Source organism: Cebus imitator, unplaced genomic scaffold, assembly GCF_001604975.1.
Source record: "Cebus imitator isolate Cc_AM_T3 unplaced genomic scaffold, Cebus_imitator-1.0 Scaffold582, whole genome shotgun sequence".
Classification (NCBI taxonomy): domain Eukaryota; kingdom Metazoa; phylum Chordata; class Mammalia; order Primates; family Cebidae; genus Cebus; species Cebus imitator.
In genome coordinates this window covers 239142-248300 of record NW_016107897.1, presented here as the reverse complement: position 1 = coordinate 248300, position 9159 = coordinate 239142, and positions in this window count along the sequence as shown.

Here is a 9159-nt window from a genome sequence, read left to right as displayed (position 1 = left end):
TACCTGCTCACCAAGGAGCAGACACTTCAAGGCAAAAAGAACTTTTAGAAAAACAAATGTTTCACAGAAAGACTCACCAGAGAAAGAGGTCTGTGCCTTTCATGACTAACTAGAAATTTACCATGTGTTTCTCTCTTAAGTCAAATTCACTCTTCAGGCGTTGCTTTTCCACTCAAGCCAGCCTTCCTGGAGTCTCCAGAACAACCACTGCCCGGGTAAACCGCAGGCTCGGCCCTGTCCATGCCCCTCAATCTGCTCTGTCCTTTTGGACCCTTCTGCTCCCACAGCTTCCAAAACTGCATCTGCTCACTGACTTCCCAGCTCTTTCAAGTCCTTTCCTGCATGGAGTGGCTGTGAGTGGCTTCTGTCCCTCTGGGGACACAGTGGAGACCAAGGAGAGTCAAGAAAGGGACTGAGCATCTTAGTCCATTTGTGTTGTCATAACAAAATACTACACACTGGGTAATGCATAAATAATAGAAATTTATTTCTCACGGTTTTGGAGGCTGAGCAATACAAGATCAAGTACCAGCAAGACTGGTGTCTGGTAAGGGCTGCTCTCTGCTTCCAAGATGGCACCTCGCTACATCCTCCCAAGGGACAGAACTAGCCTACGTCCTCATATGGTGGAAGGGGTGGAAGGGCAAGGGGGCGCTGTCTTCAACCTTTTATGAGGTGCTAATCTAGAGCCTGTATCTTGTGCACACTGTCTCTCCTCTCTTGCTGTAAGTAAACACTGTGCCACTACAGACTGATATACATGTTGTGTGTTCTCACAACCTTGACTCATGCACTGGTCTCTTCTGTGGGGGGTACTTACGTGACTTTTAACCTTGATCACACAGCCTGATTACTCAGTGAATGGTGAAACAATGAGACCAGTTCACACAGCAGTTGCTGGCATATGACGTTTGTGCTTGGATAAATGAGAATAATGCCAGGTTGAAGGTCTGGCCAGGCCCATCTTTGAAAAGAGACTTTACCTTGGATGTTCACAAACTTCTTGGCCCCATTGTCGGGGCAGCTCTGTGACACCTTCTTGAAGGCTGTCCAGGATGAGGGCAACAGTCTGGGGAAAAGCAGATTGGAGAGCACACCTCTGCTTGCTCCCCATCACAGAGCTACAGCTCTTGCCTGGTAGTTCCCACCTGCTGTTCCCTCTTTGCTGAGTAGTGTCCTCACAGGATGCTGGGCAACAATAATCTCATCTAGCTGCTGCTGGACCCCTTTTTGGGGCTGAATTCCTTGTACTTTCTGTGAGTTCTTCACCCTCTCCTCTCTTCTCTTCTCTTCACATTTGCTCCAGCCAGGGAGCAAAGGATCTGGGCTCTGTGTCATATGTGCTCCTCTGTGCACACATGAGTATGCATATATGGTGCACACATCTGTGGGTATGTGTGTGTATGCATAGGCCTACTTGCACACAGGACAGGGACAGGGGGCTCTTCCCAGACAACAGGGGCCCAGAAGTCCCCAAGTTCACCCTCTGGGACTGATGTGCAGTGTAGATGACTGGCCCTAGTTCCAGTCTCTAGACCATGTCTCCACTGCCACTGGATGGACTTTGGGGAAGAGTAAGGTGGAGGATTTTGCTCTCAGTTCACAAGCAACAGAGTTGAGACAAGATCCCATGGCTCCTATTCTCAGAGAAGTATTTTTCCTAGTGCCCTAGATCGGAGAGAACAACCTTCATCCTGCCTCTCATGTAGCATTCGGTAAACCCCTGAAAGCCAATAAACAGAGCAACGCTTGGTTGGGTGGAAAGGGCCATGTGGCAGTGAGGGATGATTCTTCAATATTTTGTCTTCCTGGCATGACTGGCACAATGCTGAGCATCTGGAGGGAGCTTGGGCCTGCCTGCTTGCTTGGCACCCTCTGAGTACCTGCTGAACAATTCTCTCAGCCACATGCCTGCCTTGTCTGTCTGCATCCAGATGCCCAAGCTGAACTGGCTGTGACGGCCTCTCCTTCAGAGCTCTGGGAATAGGGTTTAGTGTACATAGTCAGTTCCTTATATTCCTTTTTTCTTCTTCCTTTGCTTTCTCACCCTCAATCCCTGGCTTGATGGACCTTGGTCCTATTGGCCTTGGCCAGTTAACTTCAACTGCAGCTGGAGGGATTTGACTTAGACCAGGGTTTTTTAGCCTGTGCACCTGTACCCATGGCCTGTCCCCAGAAGAGGAGCTCAGCACTGCTGTTTTCCAGGGAATTTGAGCCTTTGCATGTTCTCTCCAAATTCTGGCTCTACCTCCTGGTCTTAAGGGAGTTATTTTAGACAGCCCCTTGCTTTCAAGCAAGATGCTGCCAGATAAGTGGATGTTTTAGTGACCCACAGAATAAAGAAGCTCTTCTTAATGTTTACATCCGTTTCTCCAGCTGCTCCTTAAACCTGCCTTTTCTCATTCCTCCATGGACATGGAAAACCATTTCTCAACAGCCCCTGGGTAAACACAAAGCTCAGTCTTTTGTTGCTGTGTCTCTGACGATGCTCCATTTTCAGTCTCTCTAGCTCTGTTGAGTTTATCCCACTGATTCGCATGCCCACCATCCTGCCCAATCCCAATTTTTCTTTGGCCTTTGGAGTCTGCCAGACCAAGCTTCAAATGCAGCCTCCCTCATTTGCTAGTTCTGTGAAGGTAGGTACCTTCACCTCTCTGGGTTTCAGTTTTTCTCATCCATAAAATGAAACTACAATCATGTATCACTTAACCACAGGGATACATTCTGAGAAATGTGTCATTAGGCAATTTTGTCACCGTATGAACAACATAGAGTGTGCTTACACAAACCTAGATAGCCTACTACTTACCTAGGCCCTATGGTATATAGCCTATTTCCCTTAGGCTACAAACCTATACAGCACGTACTGAATACTACAGGCAACTATAACACAGTGGTGAGTATTTGTGTATCTAAACATCTCAACATAGAAAAGATACAGTATAGGTATGGTATTATAATCTTACGGGACCACCATCACTTATGAGGTCCATCATTGACTGAAATATTGTCATGTGGTGTATTAATAACAGGGTTGTTGTGAAAAGCAAACAAGCTGGCGAATATAAGGCACTCGATCTACGTCCGGCATAATAAGTGCACAGTATGTTAGAGCAGCGGTCCCCAACCTTTTGGCACCAGGGACAAGTTTCATGGAAAACAATTTTTCCACAGATCAGGCTGGGAGGTGGGAGAAGGAGGGGTGGTTTCAGGATGAAATTGATCCACTTCAGAAGATCATCAGGCATTAGATTCTCAAAAGGAGCATGCAACCTAGATCCCTCGTGTGCATAGTGCACAAGAGGGTTCATGCTCCTATGAGAATCTAATGCCGCCACTGCTCCGACAGGAAGCGGAGCTAAGGCGGTAAGGCTCACTCGCTGCTCACTTCCTGCTCTGTGGCGTGGTTCCTAACAGGCCATGGACCCCTACCGGTCTGTGGCCCCAGGGTTGGGGACCCCTGCATTAGAGGAGGAAAGGGATGTAAAGTGGGTAAGCAGTATATTGTAGGCACTAAATAAATGTTAGCTACTATGCTGATACCCACCCCAGGGTCTTTTGGAAACAAATCAAGTGCACTGTTTTGGAAGCAGTGCAGAGACTGACCTGGCTCCCAAGATGGGTGAAACCATGAGAAAAGACACTCTCATCTCACCCATCTCTCACCTCACCACCACCACCTCACTGACTTGTCTTTTCCCAGCCACCCAACACTTTCAAGTCACACAGACTAATTCATTTAAATCTAGTGTCATCACTAGCTAGCTGAGCATAACGTTAGGCAAGTTCCTTCCTTTACCTCTGAGAGCCTATTTCTGCACCCCCAAACTGGGAATTCAAAAGTCTACCCGCCTGCAAGGTTTTGTGAGTATCTAATGAGAAAACAGGTGGGCGGAACTGTGTCAACCACACTGGAGAGGAGTTTTTATTTCTGTGATTCCTCCTCCTTTTCCCGGGCCCAGCGCCCCACCTTCCTTCTTAGCACCTTGCCCTCTTACTCCCTATCTTATTCCCCATCTCTACCTCATCTGTTTCCCCTTGTCATAAAGTTGTCACAAGCCAGGACATGGCAATTTCCTGCGCCTGTACAAGCAGCGGTTATTTATTCTGGCGTTTTTCTGTGTGACCTGGACAACGTGTTCTACTCTATGGACACGCTGGAGCCACAGATTCAGCTGCCCATCTCTCCACCCCCACCCCGGGGGTGCTGATTGAAAGGAGACCAGCCTCAGACTGGGCCCAGCTCTTCAGCCACCTCAGGCTCTCTCCCTAGAGCCGCCTTTACCAGTCAGGAGCCCTGTGCCATAAATGGCTTTCATTTGACAGTGATCAGCTTTCCCAAGGTCATAGGAGCCAGATAGAGGGCCTAACAGGAACCTGCTTGCCTCTCTGGACTAGGAGGTATGGCTGCGGTGGAGTTGAGAAATGAGGAATCTCTACACTTGCTCCATCAAGGGAGGCAGTAAGTGTTGCTCTGGCCACAAGTGTGAGTTGTGCTGAGTGTAGAGACAGACTTCCAGCTGCCCAGGCCTCGGTGCCTCTCTCCCCCGGGCAGGAATGTTTTCACCCTTTTGCAATCTCTGTGTTGGCCTCTGCCAGGACCAATTTATCATCATTAGCCATAGTAGGCCCAACACCTAGGGCTCACAGAAATGTTTTAATTTTAATTTATTTTAACATTGGAAAAAGAAAAAAAAATGAATATAATAATAATATGATCATTGATACAGCCTGGACAATATTTGTCATTATATCAGTGCAGTCATATAATACAATTTTAATATTGTTTATGGAGGAAAGGGCCCACTAAAGCAAAAGCACTTAGGGCTTATGAAAATTCATACCCAGCCCTGATTGCTGCTCACTCCCAGGCTCATCACCACTGGCCTGTTTTATAGGTGCTGTGGCAGCTGAGAGCCACCCAAGGGCAATTCCTGACCATAGCCAGAATCCTGGAGGAAGGGCAGAGAAGGCCAACACCCAGCAGGCCGTCAGGGTGGACTTAGGTTGAGGAAAGCAACCTCTATGGACTGCTGTGCGTCCTAGCAGCCCTGCCCGACTTCCTCCCTCCGGCTCTCACTTCTCTTCAACCAGCTTTCCTCCAGCGCCCTTATTCAAAAGCATTTCCTCCTTTGTTCAACAGATCTCACACCTACCACTCCTGCTTCCCACCTGACTGTCTCCCCTACTCCTGAAACCACCAGCAGGAGGTAAAAGTCGCTGCTCTCTTTGCATTGGGCTGCAATGGGAAGAAGACAGGCTTGGGAGTCAGGGTTGAAGTCCCAGTCCCTTGCCTCTCAGGCTCTCAGATCTCCATGCAGAAAAAGGGGATGCTAAAGCCTTATGGAGTATTTCTGAGGTTCAAATGACGTATTGTGTGGGAAACTACATGGCATGGTGCCTCGTGTACAGTGTGTACTCAGTATCCGTGTGCACCCTCCCCTCGCCTCCGGGGAATGGAAGGATTTTCGATGTCGTCCCCACCCACTCTTCCCCAGTTTCCTTGGAGCTCCAGTGTCCCCTTCCATCCCCACAACCCCCGCCTGATGTCCTCTTACGTCTCCCTGCTCCTACACACAAATATCTAACTGCATCCAGTGCCCACTCCTTGACCTTCCTAAGCAGTGGCTCTTCTGGACCAGACCCTGTGATGTAGACTGGGGCCAAAGAGATGACTCTCACCCGCCCTGCCCTTAATGTCACAGCTTAGGCCAGGAGACTGGCTTATACATTTGAGGTTAGTTTGATGTGACAAAAATCCACTTGAAAAAGTGCTTCATGAGGCCAGGCACGGTGGCTCAAATATGCAATTTCATTGCTTTGGGAGGCCAAGGGAGAGGATAGCTTGAGCCCAAGAGTTCAAAACAAATCTGGGCAACATAGGAAGACCCTATCTCTTCACACAATTTATTTTTAATTAGCGAGCATCGGTGGTGCACACCTATAGTCCTAGCCACTCAGGAGGATCTCTTGAGTCCAGGAGTTTGAGGCTGCAGTGAGCTATGATTGCACCACTGCACTCCAGCCTGGGCAACAGAGGAAATCTCTGTCTCTTAAAAAAATGCTTCAAGTGTTCAAGGGGGAGTTGGTTAGGGAAGGGCGGCTGAGGCTTGAAAGGTGTGAATTAACCCAGAGAAGGGAAAGGAGGACATGCCACGTGGGGCCCTGGAGATAATGAGCCAACATGATGAACAGTGACTAAACACTCACATTATGTCTATGACTCTACTGGGCAGTGTGATAGGTGTGTAACACACATTTTATGGGATCTTCTCAACACTCTAGCAAGGTAGGCACCTGTATTAGTCCATTCTCACACTGCTAACAAAGGCATACCTGAGACTGGGTAATTTATGAAGGAAAAAGCTTTAATTGACTCACAGTTCAGCATGGCTGGGGAGGCCTCAGGAGGCTTACAACTATGGTAGAAGGGGAAGCAAACATGTCCTTATTCACATGGTAGCAGGGAGAAGAATGAGAACTGAGCAAAGGGGGAAGCTCATTATAAAACCATCAGATCTTGTGAGAACGTATTGACTATCATAAGAATAGCATGAGGGAACCACCCCCATGATTTAATTACCTCCCACCAGGTCCCACCCATGACACATGGGGATTATGGAAACTACAATTCAAGATGATATTTGTGTGGAGACACAGCCAAACCATATCAGCAACCCTATACCCATTTTACAGATGAAAACGCTGAGGCTTCAAGAGTGATGTGGCTTGCTCAAGATCATACTGCTAAGAAGTGTCAGAGCAAGGATTTGAACCCACCTCTGTGTGTGGCTCCAGATGCTTTCATTACGCCAACTACCTCCCTGAGCCCTGTGAGGATCATGATCCCAGATGTTCGCGGAGTAATGGAAACTCTGGTAATGTAATTGCTACCCAAAGGACCCTAACATGAGCCATCATGGAGGCCTTGAAAGAGATGCCAAGCACAATGACAACTCAGAGAGACAAATGATACCTTTCTGGAAGCTTCAGGGATGAATGATTTCATGGTGGAGGCATATTTGAGTTGAATGTTGCCAGACCAGTGGGGGCTTAAAATATAGTAACCTCTGGGAAGGATGATAGCACTTTGTAATAAATAACCTACATTGCTAAGTAATCCACACATCTCTCTGAGCCTAATTTTGTGTATGGGGAAACTGAGGCCTCGAAAGGTTAAATAATTTGCCCATAGCTCCATAGACAAGAACTGGCAGAGCTGGAACTTGGAAACTGTGTTCTCTGAGCCCAACAGCAGCCCAACGTCCACTCCTGGCAAAGGGACCTAAAGGAGCATATTCTATTCAGGACATGGCTGGAAAAGAAACGTGAAGGAGAAGAGAAACTTGGCCAAGGCCACATAGTGGGGTCCTGAAGGCCACGATTTAGTAGTCAGTTAGTGGGAGGTGGGGGCACTGATGGGCTTTGAGCAGAAAGACATGCAATGATGCTTACCCTTAGAGAGATTCAACTGGCACCGGTATAGAGGGAAATGAACAGAAAAAGAGAGAAACTCCTTTCTGTTCATTTCCCGCTATACCGGTGAGGGCTTCTCCCTGACATCCAAGTGGAAAGGAATGAAATGGGAACTAGGGTGCTGGAGACACTGGGGCAGAGGCTGGGTACAGGAGATGCTGCAGAGATGGAGTCGACAGAACTTGGCCAGTTCCTCATCAGGGCCTACATGATCTGGTCCTACTTACCTCTCCCACCCCGTCTCCTACTGCTCTTCCCTCGTTCCCTGCACTCCAAGCACACTGACTGCTCACCGTTGAAAATACTAACCAAGTTCCCACCCCAGTACCATTGCACATGTTCACTATTTCCTCTGCCTGAACACTTTCCCCTAGATCTTTGCATAGCTGATGTCTTCTTCTCATTCAGGCCTTAGCTCAAATGTTGCCTCCTTAGAGAAGCCCTTCCTAACCACCCGATTGAATAACCACCCAGTCACTACGACTTCCTCCTGCTTTACTGCCCTCATAGCTCTGGGCATAGTGGAAGGTAGCTTGTGTGTGTGTTTATTTATCATATACCTCCCCCAACTCATCCATCTACTAGATGGGGCTCGAAAAGAATGTAGGAGCCTTGTCTGTCTTGTTCCCCCTATATTCTCAGCACCTCAACAGAGTCTGGCATATAGCAAACATTCAAGAATTATTTGTGGAATGGAAGAATGGAAAAAAGCATGCATGCATAGGTTGTAGGGGAAGGCAAGAGGGAGTGAGGAGTTAAGATTGATTTGAGGATCTGAGTTGAGCAGCTGCGGAGATAGGGCACCACCAATAGAGGCAGAGCAGAGGAGCAGATTGTTTCTGGGGTATGAGCTTGGCTTGGGCCTGTTGACCTTGACATGCATGTGGGGCCTCCAGGTGGAACTGCCCACTCATGTAGTGGGAAATACTGGCCTGAGCTCAAAGAGATGGAGACTCTGGTGAATGATGTTGCTGGGGGCATCTGCACAGAGGCGTAAAACTAAAACAGTGACTATCAACAAAGTCCTTAATGAGCAAGGTGGAGCAGGGACGTGAATAATAAAGAATTTTGAGGAATTCCTGAGATGGAGGCAAGGCTGAAGGAGAAATGAAGCAACAGGGGACAAGGAAAGAAGGCCAAGGAGCTGTGATCAAAGAATTGAGACAAGATCTCAGAGCACGGAGGAAGGAAGGGTCCAATAAAGAAGATATGGCCATAGGGTTACATTCTCAAGGAGGACGTTAAGTGAAAACCAATCATTAGTTAGGGTGCAAAGAGGTCACTGGGATGTTTCGGGGCTGGGGAAGAGGTAGGTGTGTCCAGTATGGTATAAGCTGAGGCTGTGGGGGTCTGGGGGACAAGAGGGTAGGTAGAGACTTGGATGCCAAGCATAAAATGATACACATATTTACAGACCCAAAGTGGGAGTGCACACCCCAAGCCCTGCCTTTCTTTGGACACCTACTCTTTTTTATTAAAAAAAATTTTTTTTACTCCAATAGCTTTAGGAGTACACGTCATTTTGTTGTTGTTGTTGTTGTTGTTTATGTTGTTACATGGATGAATTATAGAGTGGTGAAGTCTAGGATTTTAGTGCACTCATCAACCAAGTAGTGTACATTGTACCCAATAGGCAATTTCTCATTGCTCACCCATCCCACTCTGCTTACCTTTGAGTCTCCA